General features: G+C 37.3%; 1 pseudogene; it reads left to right on the top strand.

Moving 5' to 3' along the window:
• Nucleotides 1–17,010: 17,010 nt before the first annotated feature.
• LOC118723370 lies at nt 17,011–17,423 on the top strand (annotated as a pseudogene).
• The last annotated feature ends 791 nt before the right edge of the window (nt 17,424–18,214 follow it).

Below are 18,214 nucleotides of genomic sequence, written 5' to 3'. Positions count from 1 at the left end.
CCCTAGCCAATCACTTCCTGGCATTCTGTTGGTTCCGTGGTGGGATCCGAGGAAGCCCATCAGCCTCTGCCAGGCAGATAACCATCATTGCTTCTAATGTGTGCTTTGGCATTTCTCATCACTGCACGCATCTGTTGGGGAGATAAAAGGAGAGATTTACAAATATGTAATCAGCAGATGTATGAAGGCTGTTGCAGCAGAGTAGACTAAGAAGGAAGCCTATCCCATACTTGGGGGGAATGGGTAAGAGTTGATAAATATGCTGGCTTTTGTCTGACTAGGTCATTACTAACACCTGGAGGCTGTCTCAGTCCTTGGAGAAAAAACATGAAGAATATTTGGTAACGAACACATTTGGTTCACAGAGGGGGTTATTTTGAGCCAGATTGGAAAACATTTTAAAATGGGATATTGCCTGCATAAAAGCGGCAGATATTTCAGCTTTGCTGCATAACAGGAGTTCTCTAGTGGATCCTTCTACATAATGGAGCCGGATGGTAGGTCTATGGAATATCACACTCTGATGTCAGAAAAGCATACATATCCTTCGCCAAATGTTCGTATGTGCATTAGAGCAAATGCAGAATTATATAATCACTTTCTCCTGGGCCCTTGTGCATTCACTCCAGTTCTATTGGAAACTCACTTAAAATCAGTGGGGTTTCCGAATAGTAATGGAGAGTTTTTATAACTTTAAATATTGTTTGAAGTTTATCTCTTGTTAATATTTAGCATTCTCCTCCCCCCAATTTCCTACATGGAAATATTTGGAAACTTTTAGAATAAATGTTAAACTAATTTAATAGTTGGGGCTTTTCTTTTACCTTATCTAAAATAAAAATGATAGATATTATCAGTCTTCCTTCATAAGACACATTTTATTGATGAATTAATATGTACTAGAAGCTAGCACATGTGTTAGAAGCTATATTTTTGAAGAAAGGGAAAAGGGACAGATCATAATCCCCTAGGGAAGGAAACAAGAAATTGATGACCTAGCCCTAGTTTGACAACAAGAAAAGCTTAATGTAGTGATTTCTCACCATGGACTCAGATTTCTAGAAAACGGTGCATAACAAAGAGAATCTCTGGGGGTCACTGTAAGTCATCAGGATATTGGGAGGTTGCATTAGGATGTCACTGTCCGACAGAGAGGAATTGGCTGCCCTGGTAAGAGATTAAACATTGAATACTTTAGGGTATTATATTATTCTAGGCCTCTCTCTATTCCTTTCCACTTTCTCATATTGTCTACTTAGTTTATCTTTTCTACTCTGTCTTCAGTGAAAAAATCTTGTGCTTTAAAATCATTTTAATGAAAAACGTTATCCTTTTTATTTGTAAATGAAATATTTTGATAAGCCAAATTTTGTTAAATATGAAGATTTTCTTTCTTTATGTTGGAATTAGAGGGAACCATTAGCTTGGGTGCTGAATACTATGTTCATAATAAAGTAAAATGACAGCGACTTTTGCTTAGCATTAAATTAATAGAGACACCAAAGAGTAGCACAGAAAAATGTTGGTACCAGCATCAGATATGCAGGTTTCTTTGGTTTAACATTACCTAAGCTCTTTTAAGACACAGTTACATGTCTTTAATGTTTGCAAATCTTCTTTCATCTCCAGAGTGAGATTAAAAAGAAATTATATCTGCTTTTCTTCATTGTCTAAAAACTATATGCATAATCTATATGATAAACATGTGGCTAGCAACTGGCACATAAATGATTCAGTAATGTTGAACAGGGGATACATTACAGAACACCGTTCCACAAATCCCACCTTTCCCCCTTGGTGTACTCAATTTTAAAACTATAGGACTTCTCAAGGTCTATTCTAACTCCAGATATACAAAACAAAGCAAAATGAAACAAAACTCACGACCTCATTTTTGGAAGTTCTATATTCCCCCTTTCAAAGCCAAGTGCGTCCCCACTTCTAATTGAATGATTTTGAAATTTAGATAAAGCTGAATTTGGAATAGATTTATGTCTCACATCCTACAAATGGAATTTCTATTAGTTGTATTATTTTAAGGGTTCATAAAAAATACACCAGCTATTGTACCAACCGAATGTTCCAAAGGAAACCTTTGCCCTTGAGATTCTTCTAATCTGCTGCTTTTGGATTCAATGAAAGAGTTTCTGTTCATAATTTTTGCTGTCTTGTGGGATTTTCTTTGTGGCCTGTCTTATGGTATTTTGAGGATAAGAATCAATATTGTAATATCAATTTCTGTTGATCATCATCAGCCTCTGTCCCTTCCCCTAACACATTCTCATCCACACACACAACTTCTCCTTCTATGGCAGTAGTATATGATAACATGTTTCTTCATAGCTCAAGCATAATGTTGCAGAAGAAAAAGGAAAAAAATGCCATTTCAGAACAACTATTCATTTGCAGCCAAACTTTTCTTCAGTTCCTGATGCAGAGAATGCAAATTGTAACAATTCTATTTTCCCATCAGGCAATAGCTAATCACATTAGTGTTTTATGTGATAGATATGCCTATTCTGTCTGACAGGAATGACCTTTCAATTCTAATTTGGACATATATTTTGAACAGTGAAAAGAAAATATGAAAATATTCAGAAGTTTATAACATTGTAATATATATGCATACAGCTTTTTCTCTGTATTGGTGAGCAGATACTAACAATAACACTCAGAGAACTTTATTATCCAATTTTGTGTGCATTCAATAGGATTATGAGCTTTTGATCATACAAATGCAAAAGAGATTTGGCAGAAAAAAGAAGTAACCTAGTTGTAGAAGCACAATTTCTATTCTATTAATCTGAGATAGAACTACTCTTTTCCCCCCAAAAAAATTGCTACACAGCTTGAATGATATGTTTAGCTTTCTCTGTTTATTCCTTGCACCACTAACCTCAGAATGTTGGTGGTTTACATAAATTCTCAATCCTATGAAATCTGGGGGGCTGAAAATCTTTGGATACTATCCACACAAAGAATGAGAAGGAGCCAATGAATTTTTTAGTTTGCTTTGTGGGTGGTCTCTGTTAGTCTTGGTTAGTGACTTGTGTAAGTTAGAAGCAATGAAGAAGACTCTAGAGACTTATTTAAGATAAGTAATTTTAATAGCTCATAAATTTACAAGAAATCTCTCTAATATGACTTTAAAATCCTCTTTCCATATGAGAAACTCTCAAAATGAGGTGTTTCAATTACTTTAGCAACTAACCCACTTGAAAGGATTTATCCAATTTTTAATTCTATTCCACTTTAGTGCAGTGGATGGCAAGGCTCCAGGGTGGTAGCCATCACAAAAAGCTGAAGAGGGTCCTGAACTCTTCCACAGAGGACATTCTTCTAGCCCTCCCATTGCCTCTTTTGAACTATGCAGCTTTACCCAAAATGCCCTGAACCTCATGACATCTGGATGCGCTTTCGATATTACCATCCACTATGTTCCAGGCATCACATCTCTTTGTTGAGGAACTTAGCATCATCTCACAGTCCTCTTCTCTATCACTACCCCTACAATCCCCAGGGACAACTTTGTGGATAAGCCACCTGATAAGTAACTTCAATATTATTATTTAAACTTTTCCCTTTTAGCATCCCTCTCTTGGGTACTGTTCTTTGTCAGTACCCAGGACTCTACTACCTTATAATTCCATCCCCTGATAACAACACAGCAATCTATGAGCACCCCCTCCTCCCCCCGCCCAGTTCCTTCTGTTTCATATACCACCAAAAATTTCTCTTCTATACCATTAATATCCAGTTCTTGGAGAACCTGTCATTATCTCGCTAGCTTCAATCAAATTTTTGGGCAGGATATGCAATATTGGGTAAATATGCTTTTCTCTGCCACATCAGGTCATTGTCTACTAAGATGATGCAATGACATAGGACTCAGAAACTTCTAAATTTCATGCTTGCTCATAGGTTCCTTTATAAACATTATGTCATATTTTAGGAAACTAAAATGTAGGGGACCTTTGGATAAAGCTATATGATTTCTTAGTGTGGAAGTGTAAATGGAACAGAATAAAGGACATAGTTTTAATGTATGTAGTTGCTCAACAAATATTTTTGGTTGACTCATTTAATAGAGTCATGAAAACACAGGGAAGCCTAGCTGATGTGGCTCAGTGGTTGAGCACCAAACTATGAACCAGGAGGTCAGGTCACATGTCCAGATTGTAAGCTCGAACTTCAGTATGGGATGTGCAGGAGGAGACAGGTCAGTGATTCTCTCTCATCATTAATGTTTCTCTCTCTCTCCTCTTTTTCTCTCTGAAATAAATAAAAATATATTTTAAAAAGATGCTGATGCCTGGGCCCCACCCTCAGAGGATGTGATTCACAAGGCTGGAGAGTAGCCTGAATATTAGCCTTAAAAAATACACACAGGGAAAAGAAAATTTAAAGAAAAACAAAGTGGTTTTCAATGTGGAGTGCCAAATATCCTAGGGAAATAAAAGAAGATAAAGACCAAGAAGAAATGTTTGGTATTTCCAGCTCTCTCAGTGGTAATCCTTGAGAAAGTAGGCTCGAGAGAATGAAGGGGCCTGAAATCGGTCCTAAGACACAAGTGAATCACAGCCTGGAGAAGTGGTGGTGAGGGGATGGAGAACTGGAAGCATCAGGAGGTGTAAGAGAAGACTTGCCTTAAATTGGACTTGTGGTTTGTATTAGTTGATGCAGAGAAGTGAAATCCCAATGGGGCTAAAAGAAAAAAAAAAATGACTTTTTCAAGCAGACACTGCAGAGTATTGACCTCAGAGCAGCCCTCATTTATGTAGCCTCTCGGCTTGCCAGCTGGCTTCTGATTGCTCAGGAAGCAGATGAAAGATTGTGTGGCCTCACAGCCACTCCTAAGAGAGGCAGACCAGAGTACCTCTTCAGCTCCCAGCCTATGGGACACAAGGGTCAGTGGCCCTAACCTACCTTCAAGGGAATCTAAAAATTTTCGGTCAGCATGTGCATTATTGGGTAAGTATGCTTTTCTCTGCCACATCAGTGAAGTAGATCATATTATCTACTGAGATCTTAAAACTAAAGCATAAAGGTTGGGCTTTACAACTTGTTTTGGACTGTTTTAGTTTGAACTGGTGATCTGGGAATGAGAAAGTTTCTCCAAGTTAGGTGCTGACACCACCATCTATCTCTCCGTGCTGTAATAATGCCTTTCTCCCTGTGACAAATAACTAGTAAGACTAAGTATGGTCATTTTGGAAGACTTTGAGCCACAAAATGTATGGTAACATTTGGCAGCTTCACAGATGTATGATTTGGCATGGGATTGCCAGTTTGTTGACCTGGGTAGAGAGAGGCTAAAAGATAGCAGTCCATCACAGATGAGAAAGATAGAAAATAATAAATGGATCAGCAATACTGGCTCCCTGAGGAGATTCTGGGATCAAAACCTCTTGGATTGAAGCCTTATACTTTCTTTATTCTCTTTTGCAGGTTTGCCAAGCCTGTGTCCATTTTGTATCAATGTCAGCCTTCATTCAGCTAACCTGAGGGACAGAGCAAGCGCGGGTAGGGAGGGCATGGCTGTATCTCTCCTACTTCTTGTGAGTCAGCCAGCACTCAATGGCACTGTTTTTTGTGTTTCTCCAAGTTAGGTGCTGACACCACCATCTCTAAGTTAGGTGCTGACACCAGCCAGCACTCAATGGCACTGTTGTTGTTTTTTCTCTTCAGTTTTGAGACGAAGCTCAGCATCCATATTTCTTTTCTTTACAATTTGTACCACAGTTGCTGTTTCTCTTTCCCTGGGTCTCAGAATACCATCAACCATCCAGAACAAAGCCCTGAAAGTTGCAATAAAAAGATTTTAAAACCTCAGAAAGGAAAGCCCGAGGACCTACCACTACAGTCAAGGCAAATTAGTATCACCCAGTGAAAAAAGAAGGCTCTCTTTTCCATTAAAAACTCTACTCAGAAGCCTGCCTCCTGAGGCATCCCAGATTTCTTGGGGCTCTGTGGACTAGCAAGTTAAACCCCATTTTAAGACAAATGATCTGATATAATATGATGATCCATGGGCAAGCAGTCAGCAGAGAAAATGATGATAAGCTCTTGGAAAACAAACACCAACTCCTCTAGGTGAAAAAGAAGAAAATGTGGATGGCTGTCATCTATAAATAACCTTATTATTCATGAAAGATCTCTCTCTCTCTCTCTCTCTCTCTCTCTCTCTCTCTCTCTCTCTCTCGTACCCCACCCCCCCTTGTCTCTCACCTTCTACTACTATCCTGCCTTCCTTGACTTTGGAATCCTTTTAATGATTCTTATATAAAAGTCCAATATATAAACCAACAGTGGCTGGTAGCAGGGAACAGGGTGGTTTGTGGATGGAGCTGTGTGATGCTGCTTGCCTGTGCCCTCCCTGCCCTCCTTCCTGACCCTAGCCTACCTCAAGCCCATGCTAGGGCAGTGCTGGAGAACTCTAGGATTTCAGAGAACATTATTGATCTAAGACAAAAGAATTAAAAGGCTGCAATAATGCATTTTAAATTTTGTACTAAAAAAAATTATGAGTTTTTATTTATAGTTCTAGATTTCTTTCTATCCATGTTAAAAAATTTCCCATCTATTCCAAATCCCTGGGTCTTGATGTGACCCTTACCTCTCCGTACATTTCCACTGTCTTCCAGCTCCATCTGCCCCTTATTTTTTCTGTGTCAAGATCTCATCCATATGCTTTCTCTGCCTGCAGTCTTTTTTTTTTTTAAATATATTTTATTGATTTTTTTTTTTACAGAGAGGAGGAGAGAGGGATAGAGAGCTAGAAACGTCGATGAGAGAGAAACATCGACCAGCTGCCTCTTGCACACCCCCTACTGGGGATGTGCCCGCAACCAATGTACATGCCCTTGACCGGAATCGAACCTGGGACCTTTCAGTCCGCAGACCAACGCTCTACCACTGAGCCAAACTGGTTTCAGCTCTGCCTACAGTCTTGCCCTTTGTATTTATTTGGGTAACTCCTATTTGTCTCAGCTCAGTCATTGGTTTAGAAAATTTCATCAAAACCTGATTTATAGTGTACTCTCAAAATTTACATCTCCTTTAGAACTCTTTCGCATGATTTCAGTTATGTAATTAGTATGAGTATCTGCTTAATATTCAGGCCTCTCCCCTCCATTAGATTCTAAGCTCTATGCAGGCAAGTTTATATATCATTTTATAACTAGCAACTAACAAAAGAGTTGAGGAATGATGGTAGTTAAATAAGTATTTATGGAATGAGGAAATGTCATAATCAGATGACTCTTCCCATTGGCTTCTTTTTAAGGTCAAATAAAAGGTTACATTTTTAATATGCTAGTATATGTTTTCAGTTTAAATCTCATGAATATTGGATTGACAGTCCAACAATCAGATTTTTTGGGGGCGGGGGGGGCATAAAGAATGGCTCTATGTATTTAGATGGTGTTTTTATTAAAGTGCTTTTCCCTTGTATGGTAGCATTTGATCTTCATATTAACCCTGTGAGGAATGTAAGTCAGTTATCATTATTATCTTGTGCATGAGGAAATGAATAAATCTAAAGCTAATTAGTAACAGAATTGGAACAAGAACTAGCCCAGTGGTAATTGTTTTAAAAATTACCTATGTAAGGGTATCCTAAGTTGGAGCCTAGTCTATGAGCAGTTCAGGAAACCAAACACCTAATACATTCAAACTGAAGTTATTATATTAATACTACCATTGACTCATGCTTTCACTGTAGGATCTGGCTTATCAAACTGAATGAAAAAATGCCTACTCTCCAGATATATAGCTGAATTGTCATTTATAAGCATTTTTATGTATCCAGAAGTATATTACCCTCACATTACAAATCCAAATATGGCTATGTACCAGTAAAACTGGCTTTATGCTAAAGCATGTGACCATATCAATTGGGAAATCTCATCTTTAAAATATATTTTTATTGATTTCAGGAAGGAAAAGAGAGGGAAGGAGAGATAGAAACATCAACGATGAGAAAAAATAATTGATTGGCTGCCTCCTACACACTTCACACTATGGATCGAACCTGCAGCCTGGACATGCACCCTGACTGGGAATCAAACTGAGACCTCATAGTTCATAGGTCCATACTGAGTCATGCAGGTCAGACTGAGACATCTTATTAAACAGCAGCCTCCCAAATACTTCGGCAGAAATAAATTGAGGTGCCTCCTTTGAAACTGCGCTGGTAAATGCAAGATCAGTAGCCAAAAGTGAACATTAAAAAGTGAAAAAAATATTCAGAGAAAGTCTTGTTAAATGAATTAGTAATGGGATATGGGAACATATTATCTTTAATTTGTGGGCATGAATCCAGACTCAATTATTAGTAATCCCAAATCTGTTGCATTTGGGAATTTTAGAAGCTCTGGAGGAATAATTTAGGATGGAATGTCTCTGTTTAATGAACTGACATTTTTATTTTTAAAAACAACATTTTCCATGAGCATGTGTTTGCTTTTCTGATTCCTTTTACTTATTGTTGAACAGGTAATTCTCATGACTTACTCTTCTGACATTGTTTCATGCTAAAGATCATCTGTTCACAATATATTGAAACTCCACTTTAGGACTATTTGCCTCTGAAAGTATTTTCATAATTAAAGCAAATCCTTTCTGAATCCCACCCAAGGGAATTTAATTTTTTGAGACAGTAATTACTTATTGTTCCACATAGTGTTATTTCAATAAGGTTCCAAGTCTTGGGACTCCAAAGACAGTGTCACAAGAAAGTGAAATTGAGTTCTCATAATGTCTGGAAAAACTGTAGCTGACAAATCAAAATATTGATCATTTTCAGCTCCCTCATACCACCAGACCATTCTCCCAAATATTTACTGTTTGGAAGATAAATGGTGCATTTGGCTCAAGGAAACATCAGAAAGAGAATCAGGAGAGAGAAAAAAAGAAAAAGAAAAAAAAAAAAGTAAGGCCAAGAAAAGAGTATTTGGCATTGGCCTTGACCTTGCCATCTTCAACACACCATCTCTGTTTTAGTTGGAGGGCCTTGAGAGGTCCCTATAATATTGATAGCTCTGAGCCAAGAAGAGAAGGAAATGAGTCAAAATTGTGTGATGTAATTAATACATTAGAGAAGTAATGTGTTTTTTCCAGGCCTACCTGATTCTGAAAAATTACCATTGTAATTGGTGGTTTTATAGATAATGTCAAAGAATAGACAAAGGTCCCGGAGGCTCAACTTTATCGATCCCTAGAAACACCTAGATTAAGTTTAAGGCATGCATGTGGAATTTGGAGGCATTTATAATGCCTTAAATGCCACTCCCTCTGTTGCACCTGTTCACTGGTGAAATAGAGGACTTCACTTAGAAAAACAAGCACCTTCCATGAGCACTCAATTTAGTTGTTTGAAAAAGTAATTGGAGAAAAACAAAGAGAATCTTGTTCGGTCTGAAATCCAGAAGAAACTCTTGCCAACTTTATGAATGATGAGAGTTCTACTTTCCATGTCGAAATTGCTGGCCCTATTGCTGATATCCATAAATTAAGCAGCTGGTTTGTTTTTTTTTGTTTTTTTTCTTTTTTGCAATTAAGCACACAGTACTCACAATGCACAATAGGTCCCTTAGAAGTGTGTCTAATCTGTCTACTCCCATTTAAAAAAATACTGGATACAGAATTATAAACAAAGAGTCAGTTACAGCACATCTGTACGAAGCTGGAGAGCAGAGTTCCAGGAGGATTTACATTGGGAAAATCCCCAACGCAATAAAAAGAGACAAGCACAAACGTGTCCACGTTCCAAATAGTGAGGCAAAGCCTGCTCCCAAGCCAGCATGCTGATTCAAAGGATTGGAAAGCTCGTGTGTAATAAAACATAGTTCAAATAGCTGTGTTCATAATACCAGGGGCGGCTTATAATGATTGCTTCAATGAGGAGGAGGAACTACATAAAATTATTTTCTAATGAAATCTGCTAATTTAAAACTTCCACATTCTTGCTATGATGGAATCATGGTTTGAAGATCATATCAACCAGCTCTAGTGGAATCTCAGAAAGGACCTTTAACCAAAGCTGTGAGACTCTGACTTCTTTTTTATGATAATGATAGACCTTAATCACCATATTGTTCCTTCAAATGTTAGGTTAGCGAGCAGCATCAATGTCTTTGTTCAGGTCTAACTGGTCATTTAGAAAAGACATTTACTGCAGTCAGAGCCATCCAGGCTGGGAGTGACAGCTCCCTCTGGTTCACCTTCACCTCAGCGTGACAGAACAGGCAGCAACCTGGAGCATTCATTGGTGGATGAGGCTGGGCTGTGTTTAGAAGTAACACCTGTGTTTATCTGTGCTTACAGGTGCCAGGTACCCCTTTGTCAAAAACAGCAAAGCTCCTACCAATATGCTAGTCATTTCTGAAGAGGGCTTATGGTATGTTTTGTTTTCCAAAGAGGTTTTTTTTTTTTTTTTTTTTTTTTTTCCTCCAGCCTTCTAAATTTAGTTAGATTAGAAAAGAATGAGATTAGAAACATTCAGAATCAATCATTCTAGGGCTGAGTCTCTGAACCTAAGTGATAGAAGTAACATTTTAAAAATGATAGTCCTCTTAATTATGACAGAAAGAGATTCTTTTCTTCTTTATCCTGGTTTTCTTTTGTAGGCCCTACCCCTGCCCCTAAGGAATCACATACATGTTCTTGAAGGCATAACAGCTCTAACCCATCATGAGTAGACACATTGAAATGCCTCGCCATTGTGGTTACAGTACAGGATTTACTTTGGACCTTGAGCTCATTAGGGAAATATTTGACATCTCAACTCCAATTATTTAGTAGTCACCAGGCTGCAAAGGCCACACATAACTGCCTGCAATGGGTTATAATTGGAGAGGATCAGAGGAATGATAGCAGAGAACTGCATTGCTCTTGGTCTCCAAAGACAACAATACCTCAGGTCATGGTTCCTTTCCAAAGTATACTGAAAGGCTGGAAAACAATAGGAGTCCTTTCAGATTCCCCAGATCGGAAATATCATAAAATCAGCTCAGCAACAGCTTATAGACCATATTTGTCTATTCTCTCTTTAAAAAAACAACTTTATGCATAAAGCATTCTTATTTTCCCCCTGAAATATTCAGTTATTGAGTAGCTATCTGGCTCTTCCTCTTCTTTGTTCTCTATCTCTTCCTTGTCCACAATCCAGCCTTGGTTCTGAGTCTGCCAAAGAGTTTTACTGCCAAGGGCAGATATGTTCCCAGGAATTTTGTTTATGAAAAGAAACCATTCTTTCACTTATAATATTTCTTTAAAATTAGTTTTTTCTTCTAGTGTTCTGTTGCTGAACTATTATTATTAATGTATCAGCTTTCTTTATCTTCCCAAAGGCTTTATTTTATCAATACCTTCTTTACTTTCATGGAGGAATTCTCATGGTTTCCATGGGTTTTATGAAGAGGATAATGCTGATTTGCACATTATTATAAATACAGATTATAAAAAAAATGTTAAAAAGCTTGTTCATGCTATATGATTCCAACTGTATGACATTCTGGAAAAGGCAACATTATAGGGACAATGAAAAGCTCAGTGGTTGCCAGGGGTAAAGGAGGAGGAGGAGAGGTGAATAGCCAGAGCATAGAAGATTTTTAGGGCAGTAAAAATACTCTGTCTGATATTGTAATGATGGATATATGTCAAAGTACATTTGTCCAAACCCATTAAATGTCCATCAACAAGAGGGAACCCTTAAGTAAACAGTGGACTTTGGGTGATTATGATGTCAGTTCATCTTTGATTAATATATATATATATATATATATATATATATATATATATATATATATATATATATATATACCATTCTAGTAAATGATGTTGTGGGGGAGGCTACATGTGTAGAGGCAGGGGATATATAGGAATTCCTGTACTCTACTTTCTATTTTATTGTAACCTAAAACTGCTCTAAAAATTATCTGTAAAAGAAATCTTATTTACTACTAATAAGTTGTATTTCTTCCTGTCCTTCTATATTTTTTCTCCCAACACACATGCACTTTTCTTTCCTTGTAAACTTATAGTTTAATAAATTTCCTTTTTATAAAAAAAAACCATAATAGCCAAAACCGGTTTGGCTCAGTGGATAGAGCGTCGGCCTGCGGACTGAAGGGTCCTGGGTTTGATTCCAGGCAAAGGGCATGTACCTTGGTTGAACGCACATCCCCAGTGGGGGACATGCAGGAGGCAGCTGATCGATGACTCTCTCTCATCGATGTTTCTTTCTCTCTCCCTTCCTCTCTGTAAAAAATCAATAAAATATATTTTTTTAAAAAGAAACCATAATAAACTCATGTAACTACCACTCCACTTCAACAGTTATCCCCCATTTGACAAGTCTTTTCTCATCTCATTTTAAACTTGTATTACAACAGAGTAGCAATAACTCTATTTACATAATTCTCAAATATTGTTGGATATTAGATTCAAATATTAGAACAAATTCTGTGATAAACCAATTTTTACTTGTTTTGTCCCTCATATATAGGTTTATTTCTCTGGGTTCAAAGGCTGTTTTCATACTTTTGACAAATAGCTAAACTAATTTCCAAAAGCCTTGACCAACTTATACCTTCAACCATTATTTTATTTTGCATAATTTAAAAATTGCAAGTTAAATATGTCTGTGTGTGTGTGTTGGGGTGTTTAGATTATTTTTCTTTAATTAAAAATAACCTAAACAATTTTGAACAGTTTTTATTCTAGTTGTGCTTCCTAATTTTGTGAGCTGTCCTTGTCCCTTTGTTTTTTGAGTTTTCAGGATTTTTCAAGGTTTTAATAAGCAATCTCTAGATAATAAAAAATATTAACTATTTGAGAGAAGTAACTCTTAAGGGCTGAAACTCTACACTTTTTTTTTTAAAGTGAAAAGCTAATGTTAAGACATTTTAAATTTGTAGACATTTGACTTGTTATTGGTTGAACAGACCTGGGCGAACACTGTGGATGATTTCATGGCCTCAGCAATGTTGTTAGAGGGAACAGCCTAGGATCATTGCTAAACCTGTTATTTTTTGACACTAGAATGCAGATATATGTGACTATCTGGACAAACACAGAGAAAACCATTGGAAAAGTTAATCCCCCCAAACATGGAATTGTTATTAAAATACATTTTAAAATAATGCATATCCCAAATAACTATCCTCTAGTTTTTCATACTCTATTTAAGTATAGGGTAGACAAAGAGGAGTATTCAGAGGAGAGCCTGTGATAGGTGGTTTGTGATTCCAGGAGCTGTTTCAGCATAAGCTCTGCTATTATGTCTGGCACCAGCCTGGGACCTGCCTTTGATATTTAGGTGATTGTTTACTCACAAATATGCAATTATTGTTTATAAATGAAAAATGTACCCTTAGCTGCCACTTCCACTACATTTACCCCCTGACAGAAAAAAAGTAACAGAGAATAGAACTTGAAAGAAGAAAAGGTGACAGAAAATGTTCTCTGAAGAGCCATATATAGATGGCATCATGAAAAATAGGCCCAATAGTCTGCAAAGTCTAGGGTCATTATGGGGAGGCGGGGCTCTGCTGAGGACGAGCTGTCCTATATGCTGTAGGAGGTGGAAATATGTGTATGATTACAATGCTGTGTGCATTAATACATTCAATAGCCAATCCCATCATCCTGAGACAAACCAGGCAGAATAAATTCAGATGTATATTTTAGAAATAACTTATGAACTCTCTTAACCTTTCCCTTCTCCATCTTGGAGTATTGCACTTACCTGTTTTTGTCCTGGGTGATCTAGTTCTTCAAGGACCTGCTAGGTGATCACAATTAAACAGTATTGCAGGACATTAGTGGTTTATAATGATTTAATATGATTCACCCCCCAACCTTAGCCAATAACATAGTAGTTTTAATGAGAGTCTTTGATGCCTCAACTCAAGAACATGACTTAGAGTGGAAATTTAAAGACCTGTTGAAATGCTGGTGATGAGTGTAGTGATGATGGCAGTGTGGCCAGAAATTTGACAGAAGGTTTATTTCAGTCTTTCAGATTGTTTTTCCCAATGGAGACTGCCTACTTTTATCTATTTAGCAATGATTTATTTAATGGGTACATATTTATATTTGAACTTTATCAGAATTACATATATATATATAAATTATGTAGGACTAGTGCCAAAAATGTCTGAATGATAATTTGATTTCAACTTATTTTTACTTCAGTACATATAATTTTAAAAAGATACTATTGTTAATTCACATTAACATAGAAAAATATTTATTCTCACTTCAATTATAAGGCAGGTTCTCCATATCATGGAAAAGTAGATTTTTATTGACGTGCGGGAAGAATTGGTTATTCTACCAATTGGTTATTCTACCAATACCTAACAGTATAAACCAGGCATGTTCCTTAACTTCTCAAAGCTTCAGTTTATCTGCAAAAAAGGAAAAAGGATTAATAGTACCTATCATAGAAGATTGTTTTGAGAATTAATCAAGATAGTATATGTTATTAAACTACATACATTTTAATAGGCAGCTGCTGACATAAATGATGGTAGAACTGCAATATGAGAATTGCAATTTCAAAAAAGAAAAAAGAATTTGGAAATTCTGACACATTGAGTTCTTTTCACTATTTGTTTGCCAGAAATAGTTTATTAAAGGTAATAAAAAACTATACAGCTAGATTTGTTAAATATACTTGGTTGATGACCACTAAAGATATATTTACTTAGTTCAACAGAATGAAGGCACAGTTTTTTAGAGTGTTGAATTTCTTTTAATGTATTCATTGGATTACTGTGAGTTTCTTCTAGTATCTGCCTGTCAGAAGAACAGACTTGTTAACAGATTCCAGGGGCAACTGTGAAGACGAAAGCTGTCAATAACTTGCCATTAAGTTCTAAGCTTCAGTCTAGCATGGAGAATGTGTTAGTCTCTGTGATGGATGATCCCTCCCAAATGCTGCATTTAAAATGGCTTTCTGTTGTGAATAGTTAATCTTACTGAGGTCAAACGGAGACTTAACACAAAGTTATACTTTTTATACTATTACCGAAGGAGGTATTTGTACAAGACAGACTTTGTTCATTTTGCAGAAAAATTAAAAAATCTGTTAACATGATTTTACATGAGGGCTCTCTACCAGATAAGTGAATCCGTTTTGAGAACTGAATTATTTCATTACAAACCCTTAAAACAATGCCCAAATAAGAGAAATGGAATATTCCACCTTACTTGATCATCTTAGGTGAGGGTCTTCCTTACTTGTTTTGGTTAATTGTTTGGTATTAAACTCTGCAAAGGTTTTGACCTTTCATGGAGATGAATTTGCATTGGGGAGGGGGGTGTTATTCCTCTCAGAGGACTGTGGAGCTTTTCTGTAATGGCTATTGGTTTAATGAGAGTGAAGCCTTTCAAATACTGGATGAGTTGCTGTGGCCTGATTCTCTTCACCAGGACCTTTGACATTTGAGTTAAAATAAGTTAATCTCCCAGGTCCTGTAGAACTTCATTGGTAGAAGGGCTGGTTGAAATTTGATAGTGAATGTCCTTCATAGGTAATTCTTAAGAACCATCTATAAGTCAGGTATTTCTCTTAAGCATGCAGTGAAACTAAGGATGTTTTAGAAAGCATTTGCATATAGTCATTGGATGAAAAGGTAGGACTTACTAGAGATGATCCCACAATTCTTGAGGTTTAATAATGGGTAGAAAAATATAATGGACTCAACAAATTGTGGTGCAAATCTTACTTTTATCCCTCAGCCCCTAAAAGGCCTTTGGCAAATAGTTTACTCTTCTCCATCTCTGTTTTCATGTCTGCAGAATAAAAATAATAATTACTACCTCTGAGTGTTTTTATATTTAAATAACTTCACATAATTAAAGTATCTTATGGAATAGGCTATAATGGCATGCAATAAGCTGAAGTTTCTCTATGTATTTATTTCCTTCAGTAAACTTTCCCCCTCATTTAATAATACTCTTCCCTTTCTCCACTATTATGGACTGTAAGAAAGAGTGCTCTTTGGGTTACAATAGAGAATATTTTTCAGATTTTTCTCCCACAGAGAACAAAGAATTTTACAAAAGGACCTCTATTCTTGGGCCATCATTATCTTCAGTGTCTGACTGACGTGGAGCAAATGCATGTCCACATTTGAATGCCTCTCTATTTTCTGCAGCAGCAGTCAAGGTCAGAATGATACTATTGGCCATCAAAAAAAAGTGTAATGTGTTGGATCTTGAAAGGCTTTAACTAGAAATTCTTCCCCCTCTCATATGCACCATCCTAAAGGCCAGTCTCAAAGCTTTTTAGTTTCTCTTCACACTTTTATTTTTGGTCCCATACACTGTTAGTGTGCCTTGCCTTGAACTATTTGAGGCTCATTGTTTACTTTCTTCTTGGGAGTGTATTTCTAGCAGCTTATTTTTAGTGGCCTTTTGTTCAACTTCTCAGAGTCCTTCAGACTTTTAAGACAATGGCAAATTAAAAGGTAATGCATTATTTTTTGTGGCTTGCTGTAACTCCATCTTAGCTTATGAGATGGCTTAGCCCAGAAATGCCAGAGCTTTCAAACTTCTGACTCTGATCCTGCAACAGCACTTCAAATGTCTCTCAGACTGTACAAAGACTCCTGAATAAGCCAGCAGAGTGATTTTCCTCCTGTTACAGAGTCTGCAACACAAAGTTTAACCCCTGAAAAGTTGTTCAGGGGATTCATCGGCAGATAGTAATTGTTGAACTATCCCGGCATGATGATGCCATTTGACTACTGATGGCTGCTCCTAGTTCACTTACCCCCTCACATTTTTTATCTTAGTAAACTTTATTTATCTTTCTTAAAAAGGAATAAATGTTCTTTTTAAAATATTTATCTCCAGCTACTTGTGGCAATGAAGAATAACCAATTAAAAATTAAAACACACACACACACACAATGATTACTTTCCCTCAAGGATATATGTAGTAGCCAAACCACCTGTGTTAAAGAGATATCTACTTTTTCTAACGTGCAGGGCACAATGGCTCCCACAAAGAAGAGTGCCGAGAAGAAGGAGGGTCGCTCCGTCATCAATGAGGTGGTGACCAAGGAGCACACCATCAACATCCACAAGAGCACCCATGGCCTGGGTTTCAAGAGGCTTGCCCTGGGGGCCCTCAAGGAGACCCGGAAATGTGCCATGAAGGAGATGGGGACTCCAGATGTGCGCATTGACACCAGGCTCAACAAAGCTGTCTGGGCCAAAGGAGTAAGGAATGTCCCATATCATATCCGCGTACATTGATCCTGAAAACATAAAGAGGATGAAGATTCACTAAATAAACAAGCTGTTTACATTAGCCACTTATGTGCCTGTCGCCACTTTCAAAAATCTACAGATAGTTAATGTGGATGAGAACTAATGCTGATGGTTGAATAAAGTAATACAACTGCCAGGAGAGAGAGAGAGAGAGAGAGAGAGAGAGAGAGAGAGAGAGAGAGGAGAGAGAGAGAGAGAGAGAGAGAGAGAGAGAGAGAGAGAGGAGAGAAAGAGAGAGAGAGAGAGAGAGAGAGAGAGAGAGAGAGAGAGAGAGAGAGAAGAGAGAGAGAGAGAGAGAGAGAGAGAGAGAGAGAGAGAGAGAGAGAGATCTAAACTCAGTATGGTATGATAGGACACAAGGTACAAGTGTACCTTGGAGATATTATGGGTTTGATTCCAGACCATGGCAATAAGGTAAGTCATAATCATTTTGCTGGTGGAGGGCCTCCCCTTCCATTTGTAAGCAATGCACTATCTGTGAAGTGTGATAAAGCAAACCGTGATAAAAAGAGAGGTAGTCAGACAGAGCAGAAACAGTATAGCTCAACCCTAAATTATTCATTAATTAAAAATTATTTAAAAGTTAAATTAATGCCTTTAACCATGCTACATCTTGACTCAGTTTCTTGGATGGTGAACACTTTATTACTGATCAATTACAATTTAGGCTCGTGCTCACAATTCTGTTGATGGATGTATCCTGTGATGTTATACACTGACAGTAGGAACAATGAAACCCGGAGTGCTCAGTTGCCACAATGGTCTTGGCAAGGCAGGACCATATCATGAAGCACACCTTTTGCATGGGAGATGGATATTTTGATTTTATTGTTTGGACTATCAGGCTGAAACTTTAATCATGAGTACCAGGAAGAGTTTCAGAGGTACTTTGTAAAATCCTTAGTAACCGTTACATAAAGTACAT

This window comes from Pipistrellus kuhlii, unplaced genomic scaffold, assembly GCF_014108245.1.
Source record: "Pipistrellus kuhlii isolate mPipKuh1 unplaced genomic scaffold, mPipKuh1.p scaffold_m20_p_2, whole genome shotgun sequence".
NCBI lineage: Eukaryota > Metazoa > Chordata > Mammalia > Chiroptera > Vespertilionidae > Pipistrellus > Pipistrellus kuhlii.
The sequence above is the reverse complement of the archived record's forward strand: the minus strand, read 5'-3'. Positions and strand labels throughout refer to the sequence as shown.